The sequence below is a fragment of the Macaca nemestrina genome, chromosome 3, assembly GCF_043159975.1.
Source record: "Macaca nemestrina isolate mMacNem1 chromosome 3, mMacNem.hap1, whole genome shotgun sequence".
In the NCBI taxonomy this organism is placed as follows: domain Eukaryota; kingdom Metazoa; phylum Chordata; class Mammalia; order Primates; family Cercopithecidae; genus Macaca; species Macaca nemestrina.
Window position 1 is genome coordinate 25,483,814 of NC_092127.1, and position 21,766 is coordinate 25,505,579.

The following is a 21,766-nucleotide window of genomic DNA, read 5'->3' on the forward strand; positions in this document are numbered from 1 at the left end:
AATCTGTTTTGCTAGTGTATGGTAACATATCAGATAAAACTTATTGGACGTGTACAGGACCCAAGATTGGTTAAGTGTGGAAAGGAATTTTCCTAATGAAGTTATTGGAAATAGTGATGGCAATATTTTTGTCTTTTAAATAAAAGCTAAATTCAATCAAATATAACCATTCACTCAGATGCCTTATGTGTGCTATAATGTTTATCTGAAAATGTTAGTATTAGAGTCTTAACTAAAACTAATGTAGTATGCTAACGCAACATACAGCAAATACAGAAATAACCATCAGAGTTGAGGTTTACTGATATTTTTGCCCATTCCCAACACCCATCCTGGGCATCAAAATGTAATTCTTCAAGAGTTCTGTGGGGAAAATAAAATGGATTTGTCTAGAATGACCTACTTTATATCATTAATGCACATTTTTAAAATTTTGTTTTGCTTTTTAAATCCTTATGTCTCGTTAAAATTGTGATTAAATATAAACAATATGAAATTTACCATCTTAATCATTTTTCATAGTTCAGTGACATTAAGTACATTCGCTTAGTTGTGCCACTATCACTACCAGCCATCCAAAGAACTCTTTTCATTTTGCTGTACCAATATTTTCAGACAACATACTCTATGTAGGTGTGGGTATTAGGATCTATTTATAATCACTAAAAATCTTGGAATTACATTTAGGCATTATGGCTAACTGAGACTACACGAACAGGTCTGATAAGGCTTGGGCCTTTTCTGTGTATCTCAAATGGTCAGGTCAACATTGGGAGTTGATCATTACTTTAGGGGTCATACCACCAAGGGATTTCATGTTTGATTATGTTACTGTTTAAGTATATCATTCTGTATGAGTCTTTATCAACTAATTTCTATGGAGGTTTGTTTTCTATCAATAGGCTAGGCAAACTTCTTGCTACTATTTAACTGGTGTAACCCTTTCTATTTCAGGCACAATCCATGTCCATCAGTGCAGAGTGTATCCTTTTGTGTTTTGTGTGTGAAACAATGGACATGTAATTCTTTTGGTAGAAATAATTACTTTCTCTTCAATGTGGAAGCTAAAAGTGGATAACTATTCACCAAATAGGTGATATGGAAAGGTTGAAAAGAGGTATATGGCAAAAGCATATCTATAATATTTGAGGGAGGTACTGTTTTGTCAGTTTATTTCAAATCAAATACTGTAAATTTGTAGCTATAATCAATGGGGTGAGTGAAGGGATAGAAACTGTAAATGGAAAACTGAAGACTTATATAGGGAAAAAGTTGTAAAATCTCATATTGCGGTGTTGAGCAAACCAGCTTTACACTTTATGAGTTTCTGCCACTGTTGTATTGAGAATACCTATATCTGAACCTCGGGGTTTTTAAAAAATTTCTTGTGATTTCTCATCATTGCCTCCCTCCCACCAAGGAATTATAGATTTCATACTCCAATGAAGATTCTACTCCAAGAGGCTGGCATGTTCTAAAGGGAAACCTCTTCCTGGAGCACTTTCATTCTTCTTGCCTCTTTCCTCTGCTTCCTCCTTCAGTGGACTAAGGGCCAGTAGTTTTCTTTCCTACCTCTTCCTAAATGTCACTTTCCTATGATGATTTTTTTCTTTTCGTCTCTCCTAGACTTGATTAAATGTCCCTGTTATATGCTCCCATAAAATCCTGACCTTTTTGTCTCATGAATTCCATTGCACTTTATTTGAATCAGGGTTATGGTTGGCTTCTTCCTCTGCTGTATTTTACATTCCCTGATGGTGGTTACCTGCTTATCTTGTCAATGCTGCATCACCCAGCACTATGCGTGGTATCTGGTATCAGCCTGGAATAATTTTGGCTCCAAAAGTTAAAAACGTACATTTAAACAAAGCAATAAAACTTCTGGAAGAAAACGTAGGATATTTATTTATAACCACAGAGTGAGAAGGCTTTTCTGGCATTCAAGATTAAGAAAATTGAAAGAAAAGATTGATGCTTTTGATCACATAAAAATTAGAAGCTTTTACATAGCAAGAGATCTCACAAAGTCAAAAGGTAAATGACAAAATGGGGAAAAGATTTTCTACTCTTATCACAAACTAAAGATTATAAAGAAATAGACCAAATACTCAGTGGATCAAAAGTAAAGATTTGAACAGATAATTCTCAAATACCACTTTTGATGCATTACCTTGGGAAAGTTAAAAGATCAATTATACATTCATTTGACAATAATCAGTGTGACTGTGTAGAGTGAATTGAATTGGATTGGGTAGGTGGAAATAGAGACTTGAGGTGAGTTTTTAATGTACATTGCTTTTCAACATTTTACTTTTTGAATCCTGAAGTCATATAACCTGTTAAAATTTAGTGATCAAACAATTGGAGAATGGAAAAAGTTAACAGTTGTAAAAATATAAAATACAAGGCAAGTATAAGAACTAGAACTTTTAAATATTAGGCTCAGGGAAGTTAAGGCTAAATTGGTAATAGTCTTTAAGCTTAAATGCTTCAGCTTAAAAATAAGGGATTCACACTTTGATCTCTTGGTCACTTCAAATTCTGAGACTCCATCATTTGACATGAATGGTTTTTTTAAAATAAGAAGTCTTATGTCTAGATATTTTCTATCTCCATTAAGAATAGCACAAAAATGTGAACTTAAATTTTCAGAGGAAAAATATGAGGTTGGAAAACTATAAAGAATATCAAATTACTAATTTCTAATAACAGGAGTCTTCACTTGCATATATTGAGCATCGCTATGTAGCTGACTTTGGGAGCCTCTTTGTTTAATTTAGAATTATTTATTTAATTTAAAATATACAATTGTAAAATATGTGTAACAGTATTTTAACTGTTTTTTCTTGCACATACATCAGATGCTTTTACAAATGTACATGTAAACACTAAAAATGTGTATATATTATATGTTATCGATACATGTATAGAAGGAAGGAAGGAAGGAAGGAAGGAAGGAGAGAGATGATATTCTTTGAAAAAAATGAACTTATATTTCTCTGCAAGTTGCTTTTTTCACTTACTAATATGCCTTGCTTTCTCTGATACCTATATACCTAACTTAGAAAACACATTCTGTACAACTCTTGCTTTTTAACCTTAACAAGGTCAGTTTTATTTTTGAAAATATTTTATAGAAATATTTAAAAATTGCTATATATTTATTAGTCAAGTTTAGTGATTATATATTTAAATATTTTCTAAATTATTCTATCTTTATTCACTGTATTGATCTGCGGCAGGCTCCCATTACACTATGTGGTCTAGAGAAGTGCACGGAGGTATAGAGGGAGCCAGATTATGTCTACATATTAATGTCTTTATGAAAAACCTATTAGTGTTTCATAGCTATTAATTGTTTGTCAATGTAATGTTTATCTGTGTATTTCATTCGTTAGTTTATGTTAATGTATTTCAGAGAAAATGAAGAGAAAAAAATACTTTTTACCTGAAGTTCTAATTGTACAGCATGAATTGTCTATTATAGGTTGTATGCATGACTGAGTCCCAAAAGAAAAAGCTGACACTGGCAAATGATTTAATTTTGTCTACATTCAGAGAATTTATAATGTGATACTAAAAATAGAATTTCAAGCAACTGTGGCATAGTCCTTAGCTAAAATACATTAACTTGAAACCAAATTTAAAAATAACAGTAGTTCATGGACTGTGTTGCCACAATATAAAAAGAAGATCATAAATCTAAGGAAGAATTATTTATAGAAAATCTTTGAGCTAGGACTATATTGTCATGTTCTAAGCAGCACTTAACACATCTATTTGATGGTACTAAAAATATAATCACCTTCCCCAAGAAGCATCATAATTTAGCACTGTTCATTATAGAAAAGTTATCAAAAAACTGTCATGGAAATAAATAACTTGGAATGGTACTATTTTGGGGGGTTTTATTTTGTAAGATTTTAGAATTTTATTAGAATGCCTCTTCTGTGTCTTCAAATTTGAAACCTTCTTTCTCTATTCCCTAGCATGAAATTAGTTATAGTTCTTGAACATAGTTAATATAACTTGTTATGCCTTAGTGTGTGCTAAAAATTAGATATACATTGTGTATATAGTGCGCTTTTGTGTATATATATATATATGATTGTGTGTGTCTTGTGTATATGTATGCACATATATGTGATACACACATTGTATATGAGATACAAAAAGATATACAAGACCATGAAAGCCTTAAAAAGAAAAAAGAAAAATTGTATCTAATTTGGGAGCTAAAATTGAAGGGAGAGTAGGAGTTAATTAGTCAAAGAAGGTCAGTGTATTTAGGCAGAAGACGTATTCACACAAATGTTTTGTGGAGGGAGAAGCTTGGTGGGTGTGAGGAGCTAAAGAAGGCTTAGGTGGCTAAAGTGGGAGAGGCTACGGGGACCCCACACTGCGAGCTTGCAAGACAGACTAAGATTTTGTTTTTGTCCTATGAGCAGTGGGACTCCAGTAAAACAGGATTTTAAATAAGGAAATGAGATGATGAGACTTTTACTTTGAGAAGATTTCTCTGGTTGCAGAATTGAAAACAAGTTTTAGGAAGGTAAATGTTGTTTAGAATGGATATTAAGTAGCCTAGTGAGAAGGCTGTTGCATGATTCAGGTGAGAGATGGCAGGTTGGACTAGAGCAATGGAAATAAAGATGGCAAGTGGACGTAGCAGTTCTAATGACATTTTCTCCTTAAACACTAAATTCTACATTGGTCTAAACTGTATTACTTATTACTTACTAAATCTTACAAAATGGTAAGAGTTAGAGTGCCTTGCAAGAGATTATTAACATAAATGTCTCTGAGGATTAGGGTGAATTTTGGATGCCCAGACTCATATTCAGCTGTCTTGACATAAATAAAACATTATCTGCTTAAAGATGATATATCACTGTCTCCTCTGCTGCGTGATCCCTCCCTTTATAAAAAATAAAGGAGCACCATGCCAGTTCTCGTATTTTAATAAAACTTAAGCCTTGAAATATTTTATCGTTACCAAGCTCCATATAATTTTCAGTCAATGCAACTCTGAAATAAATTTTAAAGTTATTAGATGAATATTAAATGGACAGCTAGAATACTATTAGGTAGCAATTTTATATAATTGACCTTCTTGAAAGGTTAGTTGCACTAATCTTCCATCTTAGGCAAGAGTATTTTACAAACACTTATGCAAAAGTTCAAGTGACATAAAATTCTTTAAATTCAGCACATGCTGAATTTATCTAATAACTCTATATTTATTATATCCAGTAAAATTACCAGCACAGAAGCCATAATTCAATATAAATTCCTGCATTTAAAAATATATAACTCTGTGCCTAATCATGAAATTTTTTCACAATTAAACATTGGGAAAATTTTGTCTTTTTAATTCAGTGCTTTTACTACTAAAGGATATGACTTTTATTAATGTCCTGTAATTTCAATCAAGAAACAGTTAATCAGCATTTGCAAAGTACAAAGATAAGTCACTGCCAGAGAGTCAGTGGTGAATGAACCTAAATGTCCAACATCAGAAGTTTTACCATCTAGTATGGAGTTAAGTTTTTCCTAGTATATTCTTGCCATAAACATTTAGCCAGTATTCAAATTCTCCCTCTGGAAATTATTAAAATATTCTTAGACTGAGCAAAATTTTCTTCTCAGTATTTTTCCTGACTTGTTTAGTATTACTATAGGTTATAGGTCATCTAATTGTTTTTATGCAAATCAACATTTTGTTTTTTTTAAAAAGGAGACTTTGCCAGATGGAGAATAATTAACTACAAATGAGAAGACATATTAATAGTATCTTATAAAAAGGATATTTGTCATATTAGCCTATAAGAAAGGATGAATGTGCAAAGTTTTCTCATTAAAGTACCCTTTCCAGCCTCTATAAGTATGTGCGTGTGTATTTTAAATACAAGTAATTAATTTTTTGAAGTGATGTTTATTACATCAACTGACATTAATTAGGAAAATTGTATTTCCAGTGGTTTCTGTAGCACTTTGGGAACATACTGTGTTTCTGAAACTATTCAATATTATTGTATTAGTATATTATTTACTAATCCATATAAACTTACTACTATTTTCCTTTCTTTGTTCAGGTATTACATACTTTGTCATAAGAATGTGGCTATAAGAAATTCCAAATGAAATCACAATACAGAGCTAGTGACAAATGGTGTCTATTATTTTTCAATAATTTTAGCTTAATAAGAGTTTACTATGTGCAGAATCCCGTACTGGTGTAGAGAGGAAATCACAGCCTCTCCTTTGCATAGTTCCATTAAAAAGGTGGAAAAAAATAATCTCCCTCTATCTCATTACTAGCTCCTTCTGCTCCCTGGGATTATGCCCCTGGCAAACTCAGTGCTCACTGATAAACCATTTATAGAATCAGAAGACTCCCAGCAACAGTATCAGGAGGAGAAGATAATCTCATCCCACAACCACACTGCCCACCAACTCAGGGAGAGTCTGCGTGCCACATGGTGTTCTCTATAAACTGCAGCCCTGAACTTTTTCTCTAGGTGGTATCATTTCATCTCGGGGTTGTGGTGGTTCTAGGGCAAGAAAGATCAGCAGCTGTGATGCCAGGTTTTTCAACTCATGGGAGAAAGGCTTCTCCTTTTTTTGGTAATTTTCATTTTCCCTAGGCCTTTGTATGATTATCTTCTTCTTATATGTTTATTTTTAACCTCAAGCCATATTTTTAATTACTATAGTAAAATATACCAGCATGTTTGAAATAAGTCAAAATTTTATTATTATTAGATGTTAAGCTCCATTTTAACAGAGAAAACATGAACCCATCCAAATATAGCATAGTAATTAACACTGTAGTGATATTTAAGTATTCATATACCAATGGTACCATCAGTACTCGGTGATGGAATCTAGGAGCTTGGACTCCTTAGGTCTGATGGAAAGTACAGACCCAATTATAATTGTTTCTCTGTTACCTCATTAACTGAAATTGTTAAGGGAGGTGAAGAAACCTCACTTACATTATATCCAACTTGCACTCTTTCCTGCAACCAGACTGACTTTGCCATATTCCTCCAAAGAGCCCAGATCTTTACTGGACACATAATTTTGCTCCTGCACTTTCTCCTTGTGTTTATCTATCCCTCAGTCAGGCCTCTGCTTAAGAGTCACCTCTGTCCAGAGGCTTTTCTGTCCCTTCTGGCTGCACAAGGTTGAGCAGGTGGGGAGTTAGGCATCTCCAAACTAAAGTTACTTGGTACAAAGACTTTATCCCTTTCCTAACACGACAATACACAGTCATTGACACCAATAGGTCCAAAGCTACCGGCAAGATGATGTAACTTTATTATATTGAAGTTATTTGAATTTAGATATATGTACTGTTTTTTGAATTAGGAATGTGATTGGGTTCAAGGCTGTATTTTCAGAAACCTGAGGTCTTATGTGTAAAATAAGACCATCACTGCACATCAGTACTCTGTTATAGATCAATAAAAGAGCACGTTTCAGTGACATTCTGTGTAGGACAGATTGGCAGATTGTTATACCTAAGTTCATGATGGTGGAGTTACTGTCTCTCTCAGACCAAAGCAGATGCAGTGCTTCTTGTGATCTGACAGATGCAGAAGTACACTTTTAGCTACATTCTTTCTCTGTTTCTATCTCTGTCTTTCTTTGTCTCTCTCTCTCTCTGTGTGTGTTTCTCTTTCACACGCACACTGAGATTGAGAAAGAGAGAGATGAGAGAGAGAAATCTGCATGCATGTTTGCATGACATTTTACCTGAAATTATGAAAGTTGTAACCCTTAGTTTTCCCTGGGTTTGGGACCATCCATTTTTCTTCTTAAGTATGTCACTTACTACTATCAATGTTAAGGCTTGCTTTTGTTTAACTCATACCCAGTAAGTCTGCATTCTCCATTAAAAAACCTACCTTGTTAGACGAAAAAGAACTTGTTCTTAGTTTTACCTTAAAAGCAGAAAAAAAAAAACTATATTGAGTCTCTGAAAGAGTAGATGACATTGACTTCATTCCACAATAATCTCCTTTGTCATTTACAAGCTGTGCAATTCTCCGTGCATGGTAATTGCACCAGCTGAGAAATCAAAGAACCTTGATTTGATGTTCAGTTCTGTCCCTTATTTATTGTGTGATTTTGGTAAATTACTTCTTTAAATCTTGGTCTTATTATTTAAAAAAGGATTTCTCTTTTGGCCATAAGAAAGTTACTTGTATAAAATAGTGCATGTGAGATTATTCATTGATCAAATCACTTGATAAGGATTTATGAGTCATTTCTATGTGCCAGTATTGTTCCAGATGCCAGAGGTACAGCACAAAAGAACACAAATGTCCTACTCCCTTCTAGCTTCACTGCAGTACACTTGAAACTATTAAGGGCTATATTAAGAAAAATATCAGAAAAGGCTGTGTAAATCATTTAATTAAGCTGTTGTTTCCATTGGGAATAAGAAACATGCTTATTTCTACCATTCATATATATAGAGAGGGCACAAGGTACTCAGATAAGTATCAAACTGAGTTTAAGAAAAAAATCAAGAAAAATCTAAGAATAAAATTAAGGAATCAGAAGTCCTGATGGCTATTCACAGAGTAAGTTGTTTCAGACACTCAGTGTGTTTCCTGAGAAACTTATCGCTTGATTATTTAGTGTCATAGAAGGACTATAAAATTAAAGCCCTTGCTAGTGGATCTAATGGTGATATTTCCACGAGGCAGCTGTGTGAAAAAAAATAAAATTAGCAGAACAAAAACGAGCTATCTCTATCCTTCTCAGAAAAGCTGCATCTTAGATTCCCAAATTCTTAGGGCAGGAGCATATTAATTCTGATAATTATTTGTTTCTCTGATTTCATAATTCTGTACTCCTGTATCTTTTTTGTCACTAGGGAGTTAATTTTAGGCCAATTAAATATTAGGATTGCTAAGGGGTTTGGGATTACCTGAAGTCATTTAAAAATGGGATGACTATTTTTTTCCCTTGTGATATGCATCAGTCTGAACAGAAAAAAAAATCCATAGCAAATATGTTGATACATTTTGGTAGCGCTGTATGATGCTAAATATTTGACACTATTTTGCAAGCACCAATGACTATATTATAATTAACACTACATTAGTGAAGACCAAGTATAAAATGATTACCTCTCTTGCATGCGACCCTTGGCATTTCTGTCATAATGATTGTATTTAGTCAGGTTTGCCTTAGTAACTGTAAAAGTTTGAGGTAAGTGAGATGTTACGAGGGATTTTCAGGCCATACTAATAATACTTTCTGAAATTCAAAGGTCTTTTGAAACTTTTAGGTCTTGAGTTTATTCCTTTATCAATAGATTGATATTTAAAATCATTTTTATCCCCATATTCCAGCAAATATAGGTGCCTTTTTTTGATGATTGACTTGATGAGGACTGACTGCTAAATTTTGGAATAGTGCTAGATTATTGAGGCCCAAATAGAAACAGTTTAAAAAGATTACAGGGGTGTGTTAGGGTTCTCCAGAGAAATGGAACCGAGATAATGCATATGTGTTGGGGAGTGGGGGGATGAAAGAGAAAGAGAACGATTGTAAGGAATTGGCTCAGGTGGTTACTGGGGCTAACAAGCCCCAAACTGCAGGGCAGGGTGGTGGGCTGCAAGTTCTGGCAGGAGTCAGTGCTGCGGTCTTCAGGCTGAAGACAGTCTGGAAGCAGAATTCCTTTACCATCTACGCACCTCAGTCTTTTCTCCTAAGGCCTTCAACCTATGAGATTAAGTCTGCTTACATTATGGAGAGTAATCTGCTTTACTTTAGAGTCTTCTGATTTAAATGTGAATAACATCTACAAAGTACCTTCACAGCAACAGCTGACTGGGATTTGACAGAACAACTGAGTACCGTAGCCTAGCCAAGTTGATACATAGAATTAAGCATCATAATGGAGTCTTATCATACATTAATTTTACATAGAAATTATGTTGCCTTGGGAAAAAAAAGTAAAGGAAATAGTATTGAGAAGACCTAAATTTTACCATTAGAACAAATGTGAGCACCTACGGGAAAACAGGGGCCAAGGTTGTGGATATTTATATCTAGACTTATACCCTGAAGGCTTAAATTTTCTTAGCTTTATAGATGCATAAATCAATTGTGGCTAATTCAATTGTGGATAATTTTGTAATAAAAAATCATAATTGCAGCGAATTAATTACTAGCCATTATATCAAGGAATCCACGTTTGTTATTTCATTTGCACAAATCTAGACACATATTATCTTTACTATAAAGATGAGAAAATTAATGCTTAAATAGGTTGAGGTTTGTGTAGGGTTACAGCGATAGTAAGAAGTAGAACCAGGATAATTACTGTATGTTTTAATGATTTTTTGCTCTACTCACAGTTCAAAATATATCCTAAATGGAAGATTTTACAGTTTTCGTCCTTACATACACCATGTGGATGAACCCAAGATATCTCATAGCCAATTTTTATGAAAAAAAATCTCTCTTCCCCAAATGATGAACAATTAGCTAATTAGTAATGGCTTATAAAAAGCATGACTCTTTTATCTTAATAATTTACCAGAATTAGTTTTTGTGGTCAGTATTTTTTAAGAGGTTTATATGGGTATTAGGCACAACTAGACAACTATCTGCTACTGTTAAATAATGTATCTATTTTAAGAGAAATACATTAGAACAACATAAGATTACGTTCCCTTGCACCTTTAACCAAGTAGAAAAAATGAATCCCTATAAGCTTAATCAAAACGCTTGACTACTGAGGTTTTCTAGCACCTGGAGAAAGAAAACCGGGAGAAACAATCTCAATAGACACAACCATCAGGCTGCACTGCTCTCCAGCCTTCCTAATCTCATACCACTCCTCACTTGTACTCCACAATCACTCTGCAGTCTTTTCTGTTTTCTGAACAATATCACTGTTGTATTTCTAATGCCGAATAACACATCTGGTGCACAGTGCTTAATAAATAATTTTAGAAAGGTCAGAAGGAAGGAAGCTAGGAAGGAAACAATATTTTCTAGAAATGCTCACTTTTAGCTCTGTATTTACTTCACCTCAATCAATCCCATTACTTATATAACACTCTTTTACTTGTGTAATTGGCAACCAAAACGCTGAGAGGTTATGGTGAAACTTGTCAATTTTGATGCAGGTGATTATTTCTTTTTCTTTATTGTTTTTTCCCATCTCCCACTATGGACTAGTCACACATAAAGCCCAAGATTGCACATTGAATCTCAGCATGTCCTGAGCCATGAAGAATACATTTATTATCTTTGAAATTTCTTATTTTAAGTCAGAAGGAAATATTGACTAGTGTTTTCTAATGGACACGTTTTAGAAGGTTTGTTGACCTTATAGTGTGAAACAATTTCTACTGAGTAATTACCCGTTTTTTAAAAACAAAACAAACAAACAAACAAAAAAACAACAAAAAAAAACCTCCCTGACTATACTTTCTAACAATAGAATGGCACTTGTTATAAAATTGGGAAACGTGTTTTAAGAATGAGAAAGGAAAGGAATTGTGTGTTAGTCTGCTCTTGCACCGCTCTAGAGAAATACCTGAGACTGAGTAATTTATAAAGAAAAGAGGTTTATTTTGGCTCACGATTCTGCAGGCTGTACAGGAAGTGTGGCTCTGGCATCTTCTTCTAGTGAGGACCTCAGGAAGCTTCCACTCGTGTCAGAAGGCAAAGTGGGAGCAGACATGGCATATGGCAAGAGAGGGAGCAAGAGAAAGGGGAGGATGTGCAAGGTTCATTTAAACAACCGGCTCTCACGTGATCTCATAAATCAAGAACTCATCCATTACTGAGAGGATGGCACCAAGCCATTTATGAGTCATCTACCCCCATGACCCAAACGTCTCCCACCAGGCCCTACCTCTAACATTGCAGATTACATTTCAACATGGGATTTGGAGGGGAAACACATCCAAACAATACTAAATTGCATCTGCCATTGTTATTTTAATCTAACAATTTGTCTGATTTGTTATTATAAAAGTAATCTGTACTTGTGACATTCAGCACAAGTAGTCAACCTCGCCCATCTGGTTTGAAAGTAATAATTGGAAAAAATAGTCATCATATGCATTTTGAAGCAAATAAAATTGGTTTGCCCAAATTATAACCAATTGTTAATTTTATTGATCATCTTTTAAATAAATTACATTTGCCATCAGTGTTCAAGAATAAATTATTTTCCAGGATAAAAAATCTGTTCTGGAATGTGTGTTTAATTGTTCTAGAAAGAATAAGACTCAGAAAGGAAAGGAATACCCTACACATAGTTTTGTCTAAGTGTTGATTTAAATACAAAACTTAAATATTTGAAAATATGTATTTGGTTTCTTTTGTACTCAAAACTTGCACATTGTAGTGTATCAGATTTTTACTCCATTAGATTTCAGTTTTAAGAATTCTGTGATTCTGTGAAGTAATTATAGTGCCTTTTTTTTTTTTTTTTTTTTTTTTTTTGAGGTGGAGTCTCTCTTGTCGCTGAGGCTAGAGTACAGTGGCACGATCTCGGCTCACTGCAAGCTCCGCCTCCCGGGTTTACGCCATTTTCCTGCCTCAGCCTCCCAAGTAGCTGGGACTACAGGCGCCCGTCACCACGCCCGGCTAATTTTTTGTATTTTTAGTAGAGGCGGGGTTTCACCGTGTTAGCCAGGATGGTCTTGGTCTCCTGACCTTGTGATCCGCCCGCCTTGGCCTCCCAAAGTGCTGGGATTACAGGCGTGAGCCACCGCCCCCAGCGTATGGTGACTTTTTAGAAGTGTCCTTTTATAATAACCTGACACCCACACACACACACCCACACACATTCTTTTAAACTTCCTAAAATCCCTTTAAGATATTTATTTATGTATATTTTACCTTGATTTTTATCTTTTTTCTTTAAAAAAATTCCTGTGTGGGAATCAAGATAATGAATTTGTGTATCTCTGTGTATGTAACTAAAAAGGGGAGACTTATGTAACTTGTAACTTGCAAAGATCTTTCTGTCTATAATTCAATATTCTATAGCATCGTCTAGTGGCTTCATGGTTTCCCTGGTGCTTAGACTAAAGAAGGTAAGATAAGGAAATTCAGTTAATAAAATAAAATTGAAGCTTATAAGCAAATTATTGTTTATGAGAAAAGGTATACCTTGTTTACCACCTATAAAGTGGTTATAATCTCAAAAACAAGAATTTAATTTGTTTATGGGGTTTCATTTTATGTTAGTAAACACATTTACTCATCTTATTCGTTCTAGGCACTAGGGAAATAATGAAACCACATAGATGATGTCATAGTTTCCACTCTTATAGACTAGAGAAAATGAGGAGTAGACAAGAAAGGAGCATCTGGGGATGGGTAAATAGACATGATTAGGGTAAAGACTCCATATTGGGCCACAGAGGTTGTGGTTTGACATCTTAATTCTACCCCATGGGAGCCTGAAGACTGTTGGAGAGACGGGCTATGACATAGTGATCAGGTGCCGGCCAGATGGACAGCACCCACTATAAATTTTACCCAACAGAATGGACTAAACTTGGTCAAATCGGAATGTCATTCTTAATAGATTAATTGAAAAATGAAAGAAATATTGGATTTGCTATATCACTATTGTTTCCTTAACTTTAGATTTCAGTATTTGTTGAGAAATCTCCTGAACCAAAGTTTCAAAGGCTGAATGCCTTTTCTTCCCCAGCCCGGTTTGCAATGTGATGAGGCATTTGGATGACAAGAAAAGTCAGTATACTGAGGACCTTGATGATAAGTTGTATTTTTTTAGTTTATTATTCCTAAAAAGTGTACTTAAATTCATTTTACGCTTGGTACTTTAGTAATTTGTGTGCCTTCCTTAATAACCTTTGGAAAAACTAATGTATTCCTACTTTTTTCTTTTAATGGTGTAATAGCTTTGATTTTTAAAATTTTAACCATTATTTGAGAAATAATCATTCCTATAATCTTCTAATCACTTATTTCACTTAATATTACATAGTAATATAAACATTTGATAATTTAATGGCACAGAGCCATACACTTTCAAATCAAGTGGGTAGACATAAACAAATATATATTATATTACTACTCTATATTATTATTGTTAATGTTGCTTAGTGATATAGTCATTTTTCTAAGTTAACAGTAACTTATGGTAATGGAAACACTCAAGCTCATGAATAATCACATGTTCTTTGTATCACTTATGATGATGGAATTTACAGGCTTTCCGTATTCACATTGGAAAGGAATTATTTGAATAAATAGTAAAATAAAGATGTTTATAAAAGGACAAAAGTACTATTAAGTGCAAATACATGCATAAGACATTTTTCTGGTAGTCTATACTTAGCATTTAATTAATTGCAATATTTATTGAATGATAAAAAATGAACATTTAAATATGTTGGTTACTATAAAATGAAAAACATGTTTTTTCCAATGTGGGGTCTCCATAAGTAACCAACGGTAACTAGTTATTCCATTTTAAATTAATTTTGTCAGATTTTCTTTGATGCCTTTATTAACACACATAGGAGCAGTCATAATTACCCATGAGTATTTGTGACCTGTGAACATGAGTAACATGCCAACCAGATATTATAATGGCTTTCTTTCCAGCGTTCTGATCACATTTCTTCTCACCTCCACAGGGATTTCATTCATTAGTTTTGAATAAATTTTTTGTACTATTTAACTCTTATATGTCCTTCAAAACTTATTTTAAGTATAATTTCTTCTAATTGGATTTAAAAGACTCTGCCCTTCCCTACTCCCATAGCATCATTGGGAATGCTTCTCCCACCAAAATCATAGAAATATCTCACTATGGTCAAGAATTTATTGGGCAACTTTAACAGACTGTTTGCTTTTTGAGGGAAGGAACCCTAAGTAAGCTAATGTTTAGTAAACATTTATTCAGTGCCTGGCATTGTCACATATATTGTCTCATTTAATCTTTACAACCATGGTGATTGTAAAAGATAATGCGATCTCATTATATTGATGCAGGCTCAATAAATACTTATTCATAATATTATTGATGACAATAATAATGTCCCTCATAAGTCTGAGAGTATATAAGCTAAAACAAGTTTTGAAGTCTACCGTCCATTTATCACAAACTCTAAAGATATGTTCATTAAAGGCAGTTAATACCTGTTAAGCGTCATGAAAAAGTAGACCTTTGCAAAATATACTAAAGCTCTGTGTCCATCACAGTGTAGTTCAACTCATTATGCTCTTAGAATGGCACACTAAATTTTTTTGAGATGTGTTTACTATTTTCATCAAATTTTTGGAAAATTTATATTTTCATTCTAAGAGCTGGATCATATTCATAGGACCTAAGGTGTCATCCTTCCATTTTATTTTATTTTATTTTTTTGTTGGTTTCCCTGTACATCTGCCTTTGTGGGAAGATAGCTGAGAATTTTGGCTTTCAAAATACACCTGAGTCCAATTAAGCAGACTGGAAGTACAGAGACCAGTAAGAAAAACTGGCCAGAAAATGGCATGAGTTACTGCTGTTAAATGAAGGGTAAATGGATATTTTGCAAAAGTGATACATTTTTAATTCACCAAGTGGATTTAAATCTCATGGTTGTCTTTTCTGGCTGAAGATGATATATAAGGTATAAAGTGAGTGAGTCATTCTCTCAAGTAAAGATGGTAACCAGGAAAGGTCAAGTTACTCATGGTTCAGCAATATGGCACCAGTGTCCACAGTCCTGAGTGGTCATGGTTTTGTATAACTTTCAACTTTAAATAATTTAAAACCATTAAATTATAGAGAGCTTTTAATATGTTGAAAGCTCTCTGCTTCTATAACTATTTAATATTACATACTTCAAAAAAGTATATATTTCTCTTTTGGGGGTTTATGAATTGCAATTATCCCAAAAGAAAACATTTTAAAATAAGACTACATTTAGAAACTAGTTATTTTCTTGGTAATCTATGGTCTGTCTTTTGAAAACCCTCAGCATTTTGATGTAAGATTTTTTTGGATAACTTGATTATATAAGTGAGGAAATGATGAAAAGCCTTTAACTGGCTTCACACTTCATTTGGACTGTGATGGATTAGACTGAACAAGCTCACCTAACATGCCTATATATTTATCATCCTGTGCATGAAATAAGGGTGTCAGGAGAAATACAGGAAGAGACAAAAGGAGCACCTCAAAGGCAAGGGCCTAAAATAGGCTGATGGAACTCTAACCCCAGGTTGATGTTTTAAGTTTAATTTTTTAAAGAAATTGTATTGTTTATGTTTGAGGTTTACAATATGATGATATGGGATAGTAAAATGTTTATTATGAAGCAGATTAACATATCTATCATCTCACATAGTTACATTTTTGTGACGAGGGCAGCTAAAATCTACTTATCTAGCAAAAATCCTTAATACAAAACAGTTTTATTAACTTCATCTTCATATTGTACATTAGATCTCGAAACCGGCTCATCCTACATAGCTGCTACTTTTTATCGTTTGACCTATGTCTGTTGACCATGCCTCCCCACCCTGTGGTAATGGTAACCACTGTTAATTTTTCTATCTCTCTGTATTTAAGTTCTTTGTACAGTACATATAACATAAAAAAGATGTCACAATCAAATTTATATTACTGGATTCCAGTTAACAGTAAACTTTCAGTAGTAAAGGTTTCAGGAAGTAAAAAGTTATACACAGATTTTCGACTGTGTATGAGGTTGGCACCCCTAACCCTCACATTGCTCAAGGGTCAACTGTAGGAGTGTACATGTGTTTGTGTGTGTGTATGTGTGTATTCCACATAAAAGTGAGATCATGCAAGATTTTTATTTCTGTGTCTGACTTATTAGCATAATGTTCTGCAGGTCCATCATTGATGTGGCAAATAGCATAAAATTGTATTGTGTGTGTATACATAAACTGTATATATATGTATGCACACAGATATGACATTAAAATTTTTTCCTGATCTTGGCTATTGTGAATATGCTTTAATGAATATGAGAGTGCAGATATATTTACAAGGTGGTGATTGCATCTCCTTTGGGTGTATACCCAGAAAAAGTATTACTGGGTTGTATGGTAGCTCTATTTTTAATTAGGGACTGTTTCAATCTACATTCCTACCAACAATATACTAAGGTTCTGTTTTCTCCACACCCACACCAACATTTTCTATCTCTTATCTTTTTTATAGCAGTTGTCCTTACAGGTGTGAAGTGATATCTCATAGTGGTTTTTACTTGTATTTCCTTGATTATTAGTCATGTTAGGTACATTTTCATATACATGTTGGCCATGTTTATGTCTTCTTTGGAGAAATGGCTGTTCAGATCCTTTGCCCATTTTTCAATCAGTTTGTTTTTTTGCTATCAAGTTGTAAAAATACTTTATAAATTTTAAATATTAACTCCTTACAAGATGTTTGTTTTGTAAATATTTTTTCCCTGTACCTAGATTGGCTTTTCATTTTTTGAGTATTTCCTTTGCTGTACAAAAGCTTTCTAGTCTGATGTAGTTCCATTTATTTAGTTTTGCTTTTGTAGCCTGAGCTTTTAATGTGACATCCAGAAAATCATTGTCAAGGCCAACGTCAAGAAGCAATTCTATGTTCTCTTCCAGGAGTTTTATAGTTTCAGTCTTATATTTAGGTCTTTTATCAATTTTGAGTTGATTTTTGTGTGATATAAGCTAAGGGTCCTCTTTTATTCTTTTGCAGGTGGAAATCCAGTTTTCCAAGACCATTTATTGAAGAGATTATTATTCCCCACTGTGTCCTCCTGGTGACATTATTGAAAATTAGTTGCCCTTGTATGTTTGAATCTATTTCTAGACTTTTTGTTCTGTTCTATTGGCCTTTGTGTCTCTTTTTTGACAATACTATACTTTTTAAATTACTAAAGCTTTGTAATATAATTTGGAATCAGGAAGTGTGATGCCTCCAACTTTGCTTTTCTTTCTCAGTATTAGTTTGTCTATTTCAGGTTTTTGTGATTTTGTATGAATTTTAGGATTTGTTTTTCTATTTTTGTGAAGGACATCATTAGAATTTTGATAGGAATTGTGTTAATTCTGCATGTTGCTTTGGGTAGGGAGGACATTTTAATGATATTAATAATTCTTCCCATCCACAAATATAATATACCCTTCCATTTATTTGTATCTTCTTCAATTTCTTTCATCAATGTTCAAAACATTTATAAATCTTTACATTTTTGGTTAAATTTATTCATTGATTTTTTTTTTTTACTTTACCAAAAATAAATTTTTTCTTGATTTATTTATCAGTTAGATCATTATTTGTGTATAGAAATACTACTGATTTTTGTAGATTGAAATATCCTGAAAATTCACTGAATTCATTTATTATATCTAACAGCTTTTGGTAGATCTTTGGGGTTTTCTACATATAAGATCATGTCATCTGTAAATAGAAATAATTTTACTTCTTCCATTCTTATTTGAATGCTTTTTATTTCTTTTTCTTGTCTGATTGCTCCTGCTAGTACTTCCAGTACTATACTAAATAGAAGTGGTGAGAGTGGGCATCCCTGTCTTGTACTAGATCTTAGTGGAAAAGCTTTCAGTTGTTCTCCGCTGATTATAATGTTAATCGTGGGATTTTAATAAATAAACTTTAATATGTTGGGATATTTTCCTTCTAGAGCTAAAGTGTTAAGAGTTTTTATCAAGAAAGGATGCTGCACTTTGTCAAATACAAAGTCTTCTAAAAACCCTCAGCATTTTAATGTAAGATTTTTTGGATAACTTCATTATGTAAGTGAAGAAATAATGAAAAGCCTTTAACTAGCTTCACACTTCATTTGGACTTTGATATAATTTTATTAGACTGAACAAGGTCACTGAACATGCCTATATATTTATCATCTTGTGCATGAAATAAGGGTGCCAGAGGAAAAGGCATGAAGAAACAAAAGGAGCACTTCAAAGGCAAGAAGCCTGATTAGGCTGATGGAATTCTATCCCCAGGTTGATTTTTGATAGGCATAAAGTTATTTGAATTTCTTATCCCAAATTCCAGTGGGAGTGTATCTTGTTAAAAGCTGAGCCTATCAGTCTCTGTTCCTGGCATAAATTAATTTTTAAAAGTTTTCTGAAAATGAGTTGCTACATCATTTGCTGAGCATATTCAGCCTCTATACTTTTATATTAGATTAAAGCAAACATGAAATGAAAAAAAAAGCAACTGAAATGGCATTTCACTCCTCTTTCACTTTGCTCTCCACTGTCCACAATTACTCTGGTGACCCACTGACTACTTGTTGTATCAGAGTAGGAGAGGCAAGAGAAAGAAGAGAATTAAGAGGGAGAAACACTGCAGCTTAAATTATAATCTTAAAAAATGATAGAAGCAGAATTTAAGGTCATCAGCAAGTTCAACACACATCCCCTCAATGCCCACCTCTGTATTAATCTAAAATGCAGCCTCTGTATTAATCTAATCTTCAGTGAATGTACATTTTGTGTTTTTGCTCTGCAAGAGGCCTTCAATATGTAATCTACCTTCACCAGGCACCAACTACTTAATTGAATGAAAAATAAAAACTTTATAATAAAAACATATCTTAGTCAGCTCAAATGACCATAACAAAATGCCATTGACTGGGTGGCTTACATAACAGAAATTTATTTTCTCATAATTTTGTAGGGTATAATTGTGAGATCAAGGTGCCAGCATGGTCTGGTTGTGTTGAGAGCCTTCTTCCTGTCTTGCAGAAAGTTATCTTCTCATTGTATCCTCATGTTGCAGAGAGAAACAGAGACAGAGACAGAGATAGAGAGAGAGAGAGAGAGAAAACATGCTTGTGTTTCTTCCTATAAAAACATTAATTTTTATCAAATTAGGGACCCACCCTCATGACTTCGTTTAAACTTATTTACTTCTTGTAAAGGCCTTATCTCCAAATATAGTCACATTGGGGGTTGGGACTTCAACTTATGTCACAACTATTCAGTCCACAACAATAGATACAATATTGTCTCTGGGTCAAAGCTTTTACTAGAAAAATAGGCAGAACCACAGCTCAGAGATTCTCTCTGTCTTATTCACAGAACGCTTGGGCTATCTGACATGTGCTCTTTGCACTTATGGATATCTGATCCCCTTCTGTAGGTAATTTTCTGCCTTCTCTACATTGCACTGAAATAGGTGAATCCAATTCTTGCTGAAGTTGAGCTTCTTTTCCTTATGCTGATTATTTTATGATCCTAGATGCTTTCCTCTAGTGGTTGAGTGGCTCAGGGAGAAAAGGAATTGAGGAGGGTCTTACTTGGCTCATTGTTGTTTTATTTCATTTTATTTTATAAATTCACCATGATAGAGTTACCTATACATGAGGTTAATCGCTTCCAGATATGTATGTATGTGGAGTTATTATTCAAACCCATGTTCATATGCATTCAAAGCTTTGATTGTTATCACAATCCATGAAGGTTCTCTACCACCAAATTAAAGAGTCATTGAAACACTGTTTTCTTACACCAGCATAATGGCACATACTTGAAACAAATTATTTGCATAGACATTGTAACGTGTACAACTCACCAATTACAGTCACCTAATTGTGCACATTCAGCATTTTTTTGTTATGTAGCTAACTTATTTATATCATTTCTGAATATGGCTAGAAGTTATCAGGGTTTTCCTTTACTTGCTGGGTCTGAATATTTATTCATAGATCTTAATAGATTTCATAATGTTCATAAAATTCTCATCTTTTAAACATATGTAGTGTCTGTTATCCCATTTTGTCATTCCTGATATTGATATGTGTGTCTTCTGTCAATTTTTTTTTTCCTGAACAAGTTGGACAAAGGTTTATCTATATTGTTGATATTTTTAAAGCACTAACTTTTGGTCTATGGCTTTTAATGAATTTTAAATCAATTATCTATTTCATTGATTTCTCCTCTAATAATTTATTATTACTTTTATTCTGCTTACATTGGGATTCATTTGCCTTTCTTTTTCTAATATCTTAAGGAAGAAGTTGAAATATTTTACTTGAGACCTTTTTCTCCCTTTTCTAATATAGATGTTTAGTGCATTAATCTTTCTTAAGAACTGCTTTAGTAGGATTCTCCAAAATTTTGTAATGTTTTGTTTTCATTTTCTTTTAGTTGAACATATACTCGATTTTCCCTTTTGACTTTCTTCTTTGACCTATGTGTTATTTAGAATTCTGTCATTTAGTTTTCAAATGGTTGTGATTTTTAGAAATCTTTGTACTATCGATTTTTAATATAATTTCATCATAATCTGAGAATATACTTTGTATTACTGTCAATCTTTTAAGATTTATTTTGTGACCCAGAATATAGTCTATCTTGGTAAATATTACATATTCTTTTGAAAGAAATATATAGTTTGGTATTAATTAGTGGATTACTCTATAAATGTCAATTACTTTAAGTTGGTTGATATTGTTGCTTTCATGTTCCACTAATTTTCTAATTATTTGTTCTGTCATTTATTCAAATAAGGTATTAAAATCCTTAAATGTAATTCTAGATTTCTGTTACTTCTTCCAGTCATATGTTTTGCTTTATGAATTTTGAAACTTTCAATTTGTCCTCTCTTTTTTATATTAATTATCTCTTGTTTTCTTACTTTTTTGTATTAATTGGTTGGTTTTCTAATCTGATATTTTCCTCTACTAGTTTGAAAGTTATACACCCTGGTACCATTATTTTAGCATTTACTCTAAACGTTTAATATGTCAAATTTAAACTCAAA

At 33.3% G+C, this 21,766-nt stretch overlaps 1 protein-coding gene across 16 annotated transcripts in view; it reads left to right on the top strand.

Moving 5' to 3' along the window:
• MARCHF1 (membrane associated ring-CH-type finger 1) overlaps positions 1-21,766 on the top strand; it is an 833,115-nt gene that overhangs the window by 193,426 nt on the left and 617,923 nt on the right. For 3 of the 16 annotated variants that reach the window (XM_071092868.1, XM_071092867.1, XM_071092872.1), the window contains exons 2-3: positions 955-982; positions 13,652-13,752. The exons of 12 other annotated variants lie outside the window; for them this stretch is intronic. The gene's annotated coding sequence lies outside the window, so the exon portion shown is untranslated. Of the gene's footprint in view, positions 1-954; positions 983-13,651; positions 13,753-16,886; positions 17,821-21,766 lie in introns of those variants that run through there. One more of the 16 variants, XM_071092870.1, reaches the window with a different exon arrangement.